A 13255-nucleotide genomic window follows, 5' to 3' on the forward strand; every position below is an offset into this window, starting at 1 on the left:
ATCATATGCATGATATTGACCCATATTGACCTTTGACACTAACCCGTCTATAATGTTATGAAATTCTAATATTAATTTAGTTTCTAATTTATAGAGAAGACACAGAAATCTCAAAATAGAGATGAAAAATTATTTTTGAAAGTACTCACTTTTAGTAGAGAGCATAATAAAAATGTAAGGAAACTTGGCAATAAAGAATATAACCGTTTCCACATAACCCATAATAGATATGAAATAAACATGAAATTAAAATCCACATGCAAGAGAATAAACAACATATCCACAAAATGTGACACAAGATATACCATGGGAAACCCTCATTGAGGGAAAAACCCAACCTCTAAAAGCATCCATCACCATGTATTATTCAGCAAAAATACCATTGCAATACTACCATGGAAGCCTTCATAGCTATAGCCTTAACCGAGCAAACTATGTGAACAAGCATGAATCCACACATCCCATGCCATACTTCCAACCTTCACAAATGCTCATTTGGCTAACCTGTCAAGCCTTGTCCCGCTTGACTCTTGCCTTTCTCACACTCTTACTCTCTACAACAACTACCCTTGTGGCTGCTTATATAGTAGCAAGTTCCACAAAACCACCAAGTGGTATTACATAAACCATGAGCTAAAACCATGTGCTACCTAACCCACTGACCCCACATTTAATATTGGGCATTTAATTCTTTCCCCCAATATTAAATAATTACATGAAATATTATCACAATGTTACAATACAACTCATCAATAATATTCCATGGGAATCTTTACATGTTGCACGTCCATCTAGGTGGAACATTACATGATAAAATGAAATAATAAAATATAACAATATTATGCAATGTGTGCAACACCCATTATCTCAACAAAAAAGAAGACGACATTAATTTGTCCTAAGGAATATCTTACATTTATTTGACATTAACCTAATTAGAATGAAATATGCATGTTTTGGGTTTCAAATTACCTCTGAAATTATTGTAGAGAGCCTCATTGGCTTCAAATTCTTTACAAAAAACTCCAAATTCCTTGCTTTCCTTTTCAAAAGTCTCCAAGTCCTATCCAAACAAGATTTATAGTCCATACAAGATCTTCAATACCTATCCATGAGAATAACAAATGCTAATAACTATGACAAGGGTAATAAAATGCAATGTGAATACAAAAGTGATAATAATTTCGATGTAGGCAAGACAAAGCCTAAAGGGATAATTTTGGGGTTTGTGGGTTTAGTATTTAAGCTACAGTGATATGATCATTAAAAGGCCATCGTAATGTAAGAAGACCAAGCATGTTGAAGCAAAGAATGTGTAATTTCCAATGACAATAAATTACAAACATAAATTAAGTCAAATATGTCATGTCAAAAAATTAATACTTGCAATAGATAAAACACCCTTCGTAACATAACAACAACCCCTACTTTAGTGCAGCAAGTCTTCCAAAATTTGAGCACCCACTAAATTAGTTTGAGCACTAACCCAATTACAATTTCTAAATGTTTTGAGAAACAAATTACATTTAAATTTAAATCTAAAGTCATATCAACTAAAAAAAAATTATGTGACTTCCATTATAAACACGATCAATCTATAATCCTAATGTAGTAAATTGATTATAACAACTTTCCATATTAGAGAATTTAATCTAAGATATATGCGACTTTTACTTGATTCCAACCTGAAATTGAGCCCGCGTCTATGTTGTAGGAACACCAAGAGAGAAGATGATGAATAAAATAAAGCCTATGTCAAAGATGAAGGGAAAGTATTTTCAATAATAAATTATGAGATTTTAAAACCAATTATGGCATGTAATATAGTTAATCTCAATAATACAGTCAAATGTCCCAAGGGTGGTGCAATTTGGCCAATAGTGCCTAAAGTGTCAAATAAGGTTAATAAGGTTATAAAGAATGAAATTTGATCCTAAAATTATCAAAATTATTGATTTTATGGGGTAGGAGTCCTTAAGTATTAATTAAAATAAAGTTATAAATTCAAATTTTGAATTGCTACGGTTATCTAGGAATTTAATTTTAGAGTTTGTTTATGGGTTTAATAATTCCAAACCAAATTTGGTTGGTTGAGGAAGCTGTAATAAATATTTTTAAAGTCAAGTAAATGTTTGGGGGTGAGATGATATAGACTGGAAAGCCTGGATTTGAAGAAGAAATCTGAAAGTACTTAAAAATATTGGTTTTCTGGCAAAATTTGGTCTATTTCTTGTATGAATTGAACTAGAACTTTGAAAAAATATTGAATGGATGTGTATTGAAGTTATTATATAATTTTCATGCTTCTTTGACTCCATTCAATGGTTTTAAAATTTTTATTCCTTCACATTTGTTCTAACAGACTTTAGAAAGTATATTGTTTCCAGTCATTTTGAAGGGTTTAATGGTGTATGGCATTCATTCTATGACTGCCAATGACCAATTCTCATAGAATGGATATAATTTAATGTGTATTATATTCTTATAACATAAATATTGCAGGAAGAGTGGAGTTTGGTGGTGTAAACCAAGATTTGGTGAAGAGAACATGAGTGAATGATGCATTGAATTAGTGTTTCTAGAATCAACAATCTGAATAATTAATAGTTAAAGGGGTCAAATGGTGTTGTGAGAACCTACGATTTGGAGAAAAGGTAGATAATGAAATTATTATTACCAGTAAGAAACATTTGGAAGTTTTGAAGGTCTGTTAAATCAATTTCCCAAAACTGTCCTCAAAAAAACTAAATCTAGGCAGGCACGTTACTCTTTTTGAAGAAATTGTTTCAAAAAAATAATAGTTAGGTTTTATATATCTAATAGCACTTACAAAAGAGCATCTATAAGTTTGATTACTTTGAGGATTCATTTGATAATTTTGGAAAAAATGGGATTTTCTATCTATGAAGACCTAGTAGGAAACTAGGCTTGTAAAACATCATTGTTTGGATTTTTGTACAAATTTTGAGTTTGGGACTTCGAAAGTGGTTGATTTAGGTTGGGATAAGTTGGAATAGTATATTAAAATTCTTGAGAACCATTAAATGATGGGAGAACAAAAATATCATTACAAGCCAATAGTTGACATTTACAGGATTTAGTACCAACACCAAGTTTCAACATCTTGTCATTTTGGTGACGGTAAATACAAATTTGAAAAAAATAAATTATTTGACTAAGCCCTTTTAATCATTCTACAAATGAATAATCACAATCAAAGTTACTTTGAATAACTTGTTGCTTGTACATAAAACCAGAAGATTCATTATGTACTTCTATTTCAGAGAAATTGTCGAATGAAGGTTCAATGTTGCAACATTTATATCAATAATTAAAAACACTATAAAGGATCTAACATAGTTGATTGGGAATGGAATGGTGTACCATAACTAAAGAACTAGGGCGAGCGGGGGGGGGGGGGGCAGCTGTGCAACGGGGGTGGTCTAAAGGACCCAAGACTACAGGGAGTTTCTATTGCAATCAAATGAATTGCCAAAGCTACTAATGGGGATCAAACTTGTAAAATCCTCATAAGGAATAACATTGCAAGGGCATACCCCACTAAGAACAAATCTTGGTTTGGGCTGAATGTATGGTATCCCCTTACTCTAGATCATAATATTTTAGTGAAAGGGTTTAATGTCTTTAAAGCTATCTAGAAGAGTTGGAATATGTAAATAAACAATTTGTACAACAAGGGTGCTTAAAACAAAACAATAAGATATGTGCTAATAAATCCATTTGGTGGAATTTATTTCATGGTGATAAACTGCTTGCACTCCTACAAGGGTGCTCTGTGAGGAGGTGGGTTTAGAAAGACATTTCTCACTTTGATAACATTTTGGTTGATGGGAACCTTGCCCCTTGGCCTAAGTTGCAGACCAAATTTAGTATCCCTTTAACCCAATAGAGAACCTATTCTATTTTTAAAACCTTTAGTGAGTCTCTTAATTTGCTTATAAGATGTTATACCATAATTGATTGCTCCTTTATGCTCTGGTGGCTTGATGACACTCCTTTGGATCAAACCAAATAAAAGATGGTATATTCTTTTCTTTCCTACAATATGTGTGTACTTAACCACCTCAACCAAGTTTGGAACCTTAACCTATTCGCTGACCTTTGGAAATAGTACTTGAGTAACTTATGGCACATACTCCTAGAACCTGAGCTCATCTAATGTTTATGGTGCTTCGTCCTTCACAAACTTCCTTTTAGAAAGCCTGGGGGGATCTAATACCTTTGCCTCTTTTGCCATGCCAATGAATCTATTTACCATATGTTTTTTAGTATAGGTTTGCTAAATCCATTTGGAGTCCTTTTGGACTTACTCCTTTCATTGATTTTAGGTTCAATATTCAACATCAATAAATTTGGCAATTGATGCAGGGATATCTTAGCTGTCATGTTATCCCACTGATTCTATTGCAGACACTGTCAAGTGCCAGTAAATTTTCAATCAATGTCAAGTTGAAGTTATCCCACATCATGTTAACATTTGGAGTTGTGTGTTATCCTACTTATTCTACCAGTTTCGACCGAGTGATCCTTCAAGTGTTGAGTTGGTCAGTTGCAGTGTTTGCTAAGTTTTAATGTGTGCCGAGTGTTCCTGCATGTCCCAAGTGTTCTTGTTGGTGCCGAGTTTTCCTGTATGTGTCAAGCGCCAGTGTTAGTTTTTTGTGTTTGTTTCCAGTTTAAGCTGACTTGACATGTATTTAATTTTTTGATGGATATTTAATATTTGTTGAGAGCTAACTTGTGGCTTTTCTATGTTTTAGAATCTTCTATAAGCCATTTTGGCAAGTATTTAAAGGGGTCTTGTGTAGAGTCTCAGGCATTATGATTCAACATTGGATGATAATTTTGGGTAGAGGAGTCTTAGGTGGAGCAACTTGGAGGTAGAAGTTTGTGTTTGAGTCTGGAGATCTGTTCTTCTTTGAAAGATGTATTCTTCTTTGTAATGGTCATAACCCAGAAGGCCTTACAGTCTGGCATGTTGGATGTAAACTTCTTGATTTAAATATTAAAAATATTGTCTTTCTAGATTTGAATCTCGCTCCTCTTGTTCATTTTTTGGTATGTTTACTCTGCAAGGTTGGATTGGATTACCGAGTGTGCCTTTGGCCCTAGTTCTTTCCCTACCCTCCTTGCATCAAGCCATATGTGTCGAGTGCTAGTACTAGTTTTCTGCGTTTGTTTCCAATTTAAGCCGATCTAGTGTGTATTTAATTTCATGATGGGTATTTAATATTTGTTGAGAGCTGACTTGTGGCTTTTCTATGTTCTAGAATCTTCTGTAAGCCATTTTGGCAAGTATTTAAAGGGGTCTTGGGTAGAGTATTAGGCATTATGATTTGATGTTGGACGATAATTTTGGGTAGAGGAGTCTTAGGTGGAGCAGCTTGGAGGTAGAAGTTTGTGTTTGAGTCTAGAGATCTGTTCTTCTTTGAAAGATGTATTCTTCTTTGTAATGGTTGTAACCTAGAAGGCCTTATAGTCGAGCATGTTGGATGTAAACTTCTTGATTTGAATATAAGAAATATTGTCTCCCTGGATTTGAATCTTGCTCCTCTTTTTTATTTTCTATTGTGTGTTTGTTTGTTGGTTTCTGGGCCACCTCATTTTGGGGTACATCTGGAATAGCATTGCATCAAAAATAATTTTTGGTCTATATTTTCTTCTTTCTTACTTTGGAACATTTGGAAATTGTAGAACAATAATGTGTTTAAAGGAATATATAGGCATCTTACCGAGTCTCATAAGAGGCACATTTATTCCAACATTACTCTACAGGTGACTTCCATCCTAAAGTTGATAGAGAAAAAATTTCTTTAATTACTATGAAATGGTAAAGTGATGGCAGATAGAAGGGAGGTTGCACATGGATACACTATGGTTAGAGAGAAAGAAAAGGATGGGTTCAATTGCAGTCTAATTGAATTTAATCAATAGTTCAAAACACGTAATGAATGGAAGAGGAAGGAAGGAGAAATTCCCAGCTCCAACATTGCCACCTGTAATATGCAATAGGGTGAAAGCTCCACACTTGCTTGTTTCCCACCAATTTCACCACCTATTTCCCAATACTCCTCAAAGGAAGAAGAAATGCCCTACCTTGAGGAGGAGAATGATCTATATGAATTTTTATACTAGATGAAAGGGATTTAGTTTGAAGAATCATTAATGTAATATTAAACTGATACTTGTGAGATGTTAGTCTAATGTATTTTGTAACTTTGTATTTTGTTGGTGTGATCCTCCTTAGATACTTCTATTGCAACAATCTTTTGGTTACCTTTTGATCAACATATTGTATCTATTTTTTAATGATAATCAATAGAAGAAAAAAAACTACAAACAAATATAATATAGAATCAAAATCAAATCTCTTAAAATTTTTGAATTCATAAATACATAAATCTACATAAGAAACTAATGAAATGAGAAATTTTTTTTTGAAGTAGCATTAAATGTGTTAATCATCTTAAAGTTTCAATATTTAAAGACTTCTTAATCACTTATTTGTTAAAAAATACTTTTTATGCTTGAGGAATTATTCTATGAATGTTATTATCATAAAATAAATAATAATAATTCTAAAACCAATTTTATTGCTTTCTATTATATAGACTAGTAAATTTGTTTAGAAGCAAAACTTAATGACATGAACTTAGATTGTTTTGTGATGTTGTTTCTCAAAGCTTTCCCAAAATAAATTCAAACAAGAAAACAATAATAATAGTAATTTTAATGTTATTGAATTCCTAATATTATTTAAAGTCTTTTCAATAAATATAAAATTTAGAAATCATTTGTTCATCAAAATAAAAACTTATTATTTTCCCTTTCAATGTATTTTTTAAATTGATATATAACATATTAACTTATAGCAAAATGTAGTATAATATAAGAACTAAAATATTAATAAAAATTATATTTAATTTTATAATTCACAATAAATAATTTTATTAAATACTTTTTGACAATAATTTATAAATTTAATAAATTATTATACTTAAAAAAACAATAATTTTTTATAAACTATATATAAGAAAATATACATAATTTAATATTAAATTAAAATAAATTACAAAATGGGATGAATGGATGGCGATGGCGAAGCTTGGCATTGGGCGTTCGGCGGCTCACCTTTTTGTGCTTGGGGTTGGGCCAAGCTGTGGGAAGGTGAGATCTTAGTGGGTGCATAGGTTGCAGCTTATGCCTGGTGCAATTTTTGCTGCGTACGGGGGAAGAGGGGTCTCTGTCATTGGTGGCCTGTAGGCCCACTGCCTCTTGTCTTCTGTGTTGCGTAGGAAGGAAGGATAGTAGGTGAGGGTCTTGTTGGATTTCAACTTAGAGTGAGGGGCAGATTGCCTCTTCATTTTCTTGGTGTGGGTTTGTTGCCCTAGCATAATGGCAGATTCCAAGGATGAGAGGTCAATGAGAAGCTCTCACTTGGATTTTCGAGCAGCATTAGCTCAAAGTCTTTGAATCAAGGGATGAAGACCTTTGATAATAAATTCTTTGTGCCAAATTCTGGGAATACTGATTCAGGACCATCTAATGGATGAAGGATTACAAAGACTAATGGATGTCTTAAGAGGTGCAAGGAGAGGCCAAAATTGGTTATCCCAGTTGTGATGATTGCTAAAGATGTTGAGTATTTTTCACATCACTCATTATACTATAAGTTTTTGGGGATGAAGGTGTCATTGCAATTTTTGGAGGTTTGGGCTCAAAGGACTTGGGAGCCCAAGGGGGTAATGGAGATTATATTATTGGCAAACAATTATTTCATGGTTACCTTTAATTGCATTGTTGATCACAATCGGGTATTTGAGGGGGGGCCTTATTTTCATAATAAGGTAGGGTTGTTTATCAAGCCATGCCATGTTGGATTTAACCATGCCGAGGAACTTCCAAACCATGTCCTGGTGTGGGTTCATTTACCACATCTCCCAATGGAATGCTGTTGAGAGGATGTGCTACATCTTTTGGCCTCTGTGCTTGGTAACCCTACAGGAACGTCATCACAGACCTTGGGCAAAAAGGTGATGACTTTGCACACATTTGTATTTAAATTGACCTAAGTAGGCTTTTACCATATGCAATAGAAATGTGCGCAGATCCTTATTCTTTGGTGCAACAATTGGACTATGAAACCCTCGCTTTTCGATGTCGACTCTGCCGAGAATATGGCCATTTGTAGTGGAGGTGCCCAAGGTTCAAGACTAGGGAGACCCAACCTTCACAGCGTGTGAGTAATATTCCTATAACAGATAAGGGAAAGAGCATTTCTCTGGAAGAGGCTGGGGCTTCTAATGGTTTTGTACTGGTCAAGTCTCGAAATCAGAATAGGGGCCGAAAGAGGCCTTTTAATGATAAGCATGATGATGGTACATTCAACAAGTTTGAGGTTTTGGATGAGCTCAGCCAATAGGAGGTGAACCCAGGTTTGATCAACTTAGATCAGGGGCTTGCGGATTTAGTCTAGGAGGATCCTATTCTTGAGGCTTCTGTGGACCCACAGGGAGAGGACTGTCGGCACTTGGAAATAGATCAACAAAGAGGAATCCCTAAGATGCAAGAACCCTTGGCCATTGTTACTATAGCAAGAGTGGATTCTTTGTCTATGGGGGGGAAAATGGCTCAGACTTGGTAGCAAAGCTTAAGCCTCCACCTAAATTGGGCATTTTGTAGAAAGAAATGAAGAAGGGTGGGGCAGAGAAATTTGTTAAACCTAGTAGAAAAAAGGATATGGAAAAGATTAAATTTGCTAGTGATAATTTGGTAGAGTCAGGGGTTGTTAAGCCTTTGGATTCTATTTTTTCAAGCCCCTTAAAATGATTGTTCTGTCATGGAATGCAAGGGGCTTAAACAATGGCCCTAGACAAAAAGCGGTTCATGAGTTAATCAGAAGGCAAGGTCCTGACGTGGTTTTTTTTGCAGGAAACTAAGTTATCTGTTGAGAATATGCAAGGTTTGACGCCTAAGTTGTGGAGAAATGGGGAGAGTCAGAGCATTGGTGCTCATGGAGCTTCTAAGGGTTTTGTTTATTTATGGAATCCTAGAAGAATCTAGCCTCTTTGGTGGATTTCCTCTAGGTCCTCTGTGTCTATGATTGCTACTTGCCTGATGATAGGAGAAGTCATATTATTTTCCAATATTTATGCTCCTACTGATTTCCAAGTTAAACAAGGTTTGTGGTCTTAGATTAGATTGGTTCGTAGTATGATGCCTTTCCATCCTTGGATTATGGCTGGAGATTTCAATGCTATTTGTGAGTTGGCTGAGAAGAGTGGTGGTATTGGAAGGTTGGAGCCCTTTGCATTGCTGCTTAGAGACAATATCAATACCTTGAATCTTGTTGATACCAAACCAAACAATGGCCAATTTACCTAGAACAATTGTTGAGTTGGTGAGTCTTGGATTGCAGAAAGGTTAGATTGGTTTTTGGTTTCTTGTTATTGAGTTGGAGGGATGTGGTCTTCTTGCTCTGAGATCTTGGATTGGAGAGGATTAGACCATTGGCCTATTAAGCTTACTATAGAATCAACTTGAGCACTTCATAAGCCTTCTTTTAAGTTCCAACTCATGTGGTTATGTGATCCATTGCTGAATGATTTGGTTTCTAACTGGTGGAGGAGGGGGAGACCAGTACATGGCACATCAATGTATGTCTTTGTTAAGCTCCTTCAATATGTTAAATTTGAGCTTAAACAATGGAATCATCTATACTTTGGGAATGTTTTCCAGGCAAAGGTGTTGGCCCAAGCAGATCTGGATGACATTACAAGTAGAATTAGGGATGAGGGGCTCATAGCTAATCTACTTCAAGATTAGGTTCGGCCTGTAAAATTGCTGGAAGAATGGGAACTACGGGAGGAATTGTACTGGAAACAAAAGGCTTAGATTGAGTGGCTATAGGAAGGGGACAAAAATATTGTTTTTTTCTTCAATTCTGTAAAAGCTAGGCGCAAGGGCAATTCTATGATTGGATTGGTAAATGATAGGGTTGACCATCTTTCTTCCTTCCCGAATATCTCTAGTGAGGTAGTGCAGTATTTCGAGTCTCTCTTTTGAGAGGACTCGCAAGGGGGGTCTCCTGAGGAGTAGCAGATTCTTTCTTGTATCCCTTCTCTTATTTTTGAAAATATGAATCAATAGCTCAAGAGGGATATCTCACTGGAAGAGCTTGAAGGGATTGTGTTTAATATGAAGAAGGGGAAAGCACCAGGTTCGGATGGTTTCCCGATTGAGTTCTTTCAAGAATTTTGGGAAATCATCAAATTTGACCTCTTGGCGGTGGTTCATGAGTCTCAACACAATAAGCAAATGTTAAGGGCTCTCAATGCTACTTTTCTTGCTCTTATCCCCAAAATGGAGGGGGTTGATAGGTTAAGCCAATTTTAGCCCATCTCTTTATGCAATGTTATCTATAAAATTATTTCTAAACTTATGGCTGACAGGTTGAAGAAGGGGATTGTGTATTTGATCTCCGAAGAGAAAAGTGGTTTTATTGTTGGTAGGCAAATTCTGGATGGGATTTTCATTGCAGCTGAGGTTATCCACTCTATGGCTAGGTCAAAAGAAAAAGGGATGTTTATCAAACTGGACATGGCTAAGGCTTATGATAGAGTTATATGGTCCTTCCTTTAGCAGGTTCTTAGTGATTTTGGCTTTGTGGAAGACTGGATTCAATGGGTTAAGAGTTGTGTTACCTCAGTTTCTTTCTTAATGCTTATCAATGGGAGTCATTTTGAACTTTTTGGGGCTTTGAGGGGACTTTGTCAGGGAGACCCTCTCTCTCCTTATTTGTTCATTCTTTTGGCTAAAGGTTTGGGGAGATGGATTAAACAAAATGTGGAATTGGGTCTTATTTAGGGTTGGAAGTGGGGTGGTGCGTTAGCTTCGCAAACTCACTTGCAATTTGTGGATGATATTACGTTGATGGGGATGGCCATTATGAGGGAGGCCTCTAATCTTCAAAGGGTCTTGTATGTGTACCTGGTTACCTCCGGTCAGCAGATTAATGAAGGAAAATCTTTTATCTTCTTCTTCAACACTCTAAGCCCTATTCAGCAAAGAATTGCTCAAACTTTGATATTTCAGATCGAGAGTCTTCCATTGATGCATCTGGTATTCCCATCTCAGTGAGTAGACTACCCAGAGAGTCTTGGCAAATTATTTTGGATAAATTTTGGGTGAAAGTTAATCACTAGACTCATCGCTGGCTATCCTTTGTTGGTTGTGTCCAGTTGATTAAGTCTGTTGTGCGGGCTCTGCCCATTTATAGATGTATGCTCCAGGTTGCTCCTATGGGCTTTCTAAAGGATCTTGATTCTATGGTGCGCCAATTTTTTAGGGTTGGTTGCTTGGAGTCCTCCAGATGAAGTTTGGTTAGATGGGAAGTGGTGTGTAGCTCGAAACAATATGGTGGGTTAGGCTTGAGGTAGTCGGCTTTAATTGGGGAAGCTTTGGCTGCTAAATTGTATTGGTGGTGGTGTAATGAGTAGGATAAGAGCTAGGCCAAGATTCTTTCTCAAAAGTATCTCCCAGGAATTCCCCCTCTCGATATCTCTAGGTACCCCCTTGTGGGGAAGGGATCTACGATTTGGGACACGCTTAAGAAAGGGGCCACGCTTGTTAAGGATGGATTGTTTTGGATCTGCAAGAGAGGGGAGGAGGCCCAGTTCTGGTTGGATTCTTGGGATGGTTATCCTCCCATCACTTCTCAGTTCCTCAATTTGGGGATTCTTTGTCAGCATTTTTAGGAGGCTGGTTAGTCATGGGTGAGGGACTTTAAGTCCTTCTTTCTCTATGGTTAGATGGAGATGGTGAAATGGAAGTCCCCAGATGAATGGCTAGTTGTTGGGTTATAGGAAGAGTGTGATGTGCTGCATAATATCCTCTCTAGCTAAAGATGCTGCTCTCTCCAAGAAGATGACGTGCTTGCTTGGTCTCCCAATCCTAAGGGGATCTATACTGTAGCTTCAGGTTACAACAGGTTGTTGTCTCAGAAGTTGGTTGGTCCTGAAATGTAGTGGTGGAAAAAGGTTTGGAACAAGCTTTCTTGGCCAAAAATGTAATTGTTGTGTTTGGATGTTGGCTTGGAATAAGTGTTTAACTTGGGATAATATTCGGAAGAGAGGATTTCATGGCCTTTCTATTTGTGTTATGTGTGGGGCTAATGAGAAGAATTTAACCCACCTGTTCTTTTGTTGCTCTTTTGCCATGCAGCTTTGGCACCTTTGGTGGGGTGTTTGGACTACTCCTTGTGTTCATGCTTCTTCCTTGATTGAGTTTTGGCAGGGAATGGGTTGACCCCCTTCTATGGCTCCTTTTCTGCAAGAGGTGTGGTTTGTGGTGCCTATCTTCTTATTGTGGAAAATTTGGCTGGAGCACAATCAGAGGATATTTCATGGGGAGCAGAGGTTAGTGCAACAAATTTGGCAAAGGATATTGGGTATGGTTTAAGAGATAGTTGTAGCTAAGTTTGAAGTGGAATTCCCTTTAGAGAAGAGAGATACAAAGTTGGTTGAAAGATTGGGGATTCTAAGGTCTTCTATGGCCTTGACCAAGGCTAAGAGACGACATCATGAGAAGCAAAAAATTGACAGGGTTGGCAAATGGCAGGTTCCTCCCTTTGGAGTGTTGAAGATCAATATTGATGGATCTTCAAGGGGCAATCCAGGTCCAGTTGGTATTGGCAGGATTGGTAGAGACTCTCAAGGCTCTGTGGTCTTTATTTATTTTTATCTATGAAGGGGTACAAATCATCAACTTGGTGGAAGGCTTGGCTATTCTTGTTGCTCTTGAGAGAGCTCATGCTTTAGGGTGGAGAAGGATAGTTTATGAATCTGATTCCCAGGTCTTGATCAATCTGCTTATTGAACAAAAAGTGGCTAATGTTAGCTGGTAGTTGGCTAGGATTATGCAAAAAAATTTATGGATTAGCTCTTTGATGGAAATGGTGACTTTTGTCCATATTCCAAGGGAGTGGAATAGGGCTGCTGACTGTTTGGTGAAGTGGGTTATGAGCATCTTGAGGGATGGAGAATTGAGGAGTGGGAGTTAGTCCCTCAGGAGTGTCATCTGGACTTAATGAATATTCTAGATGTGGATGGGGTTGAGAATGGTGACAGATGATGGAGAGGGTGGTCTTATCTCTATGTGGGGAGGTGCTTTGGCTTTCTCGAGACCTTAGGTCCTTGCTTTCTTTGTAATTGTGCTTTCTGATTTTTAATAAAGTTTT

The sequence above is a fragment of the Cupressus sempervirens genome, chromosome 5 (assembly GCF_028749045.1).
Source record: "Cupressus sempervirens isolate cs-2001-9-10 chromosome 5, ASM2874904v1, whole genome shotgun sequence".
Classification (NCBI taxonomy): Eukaryota; Viridiplantae; Streptophyta; class Pinopsida; order Cupressales; family Cupressaceae; genus Cupressus; species Cupressus sempervirens.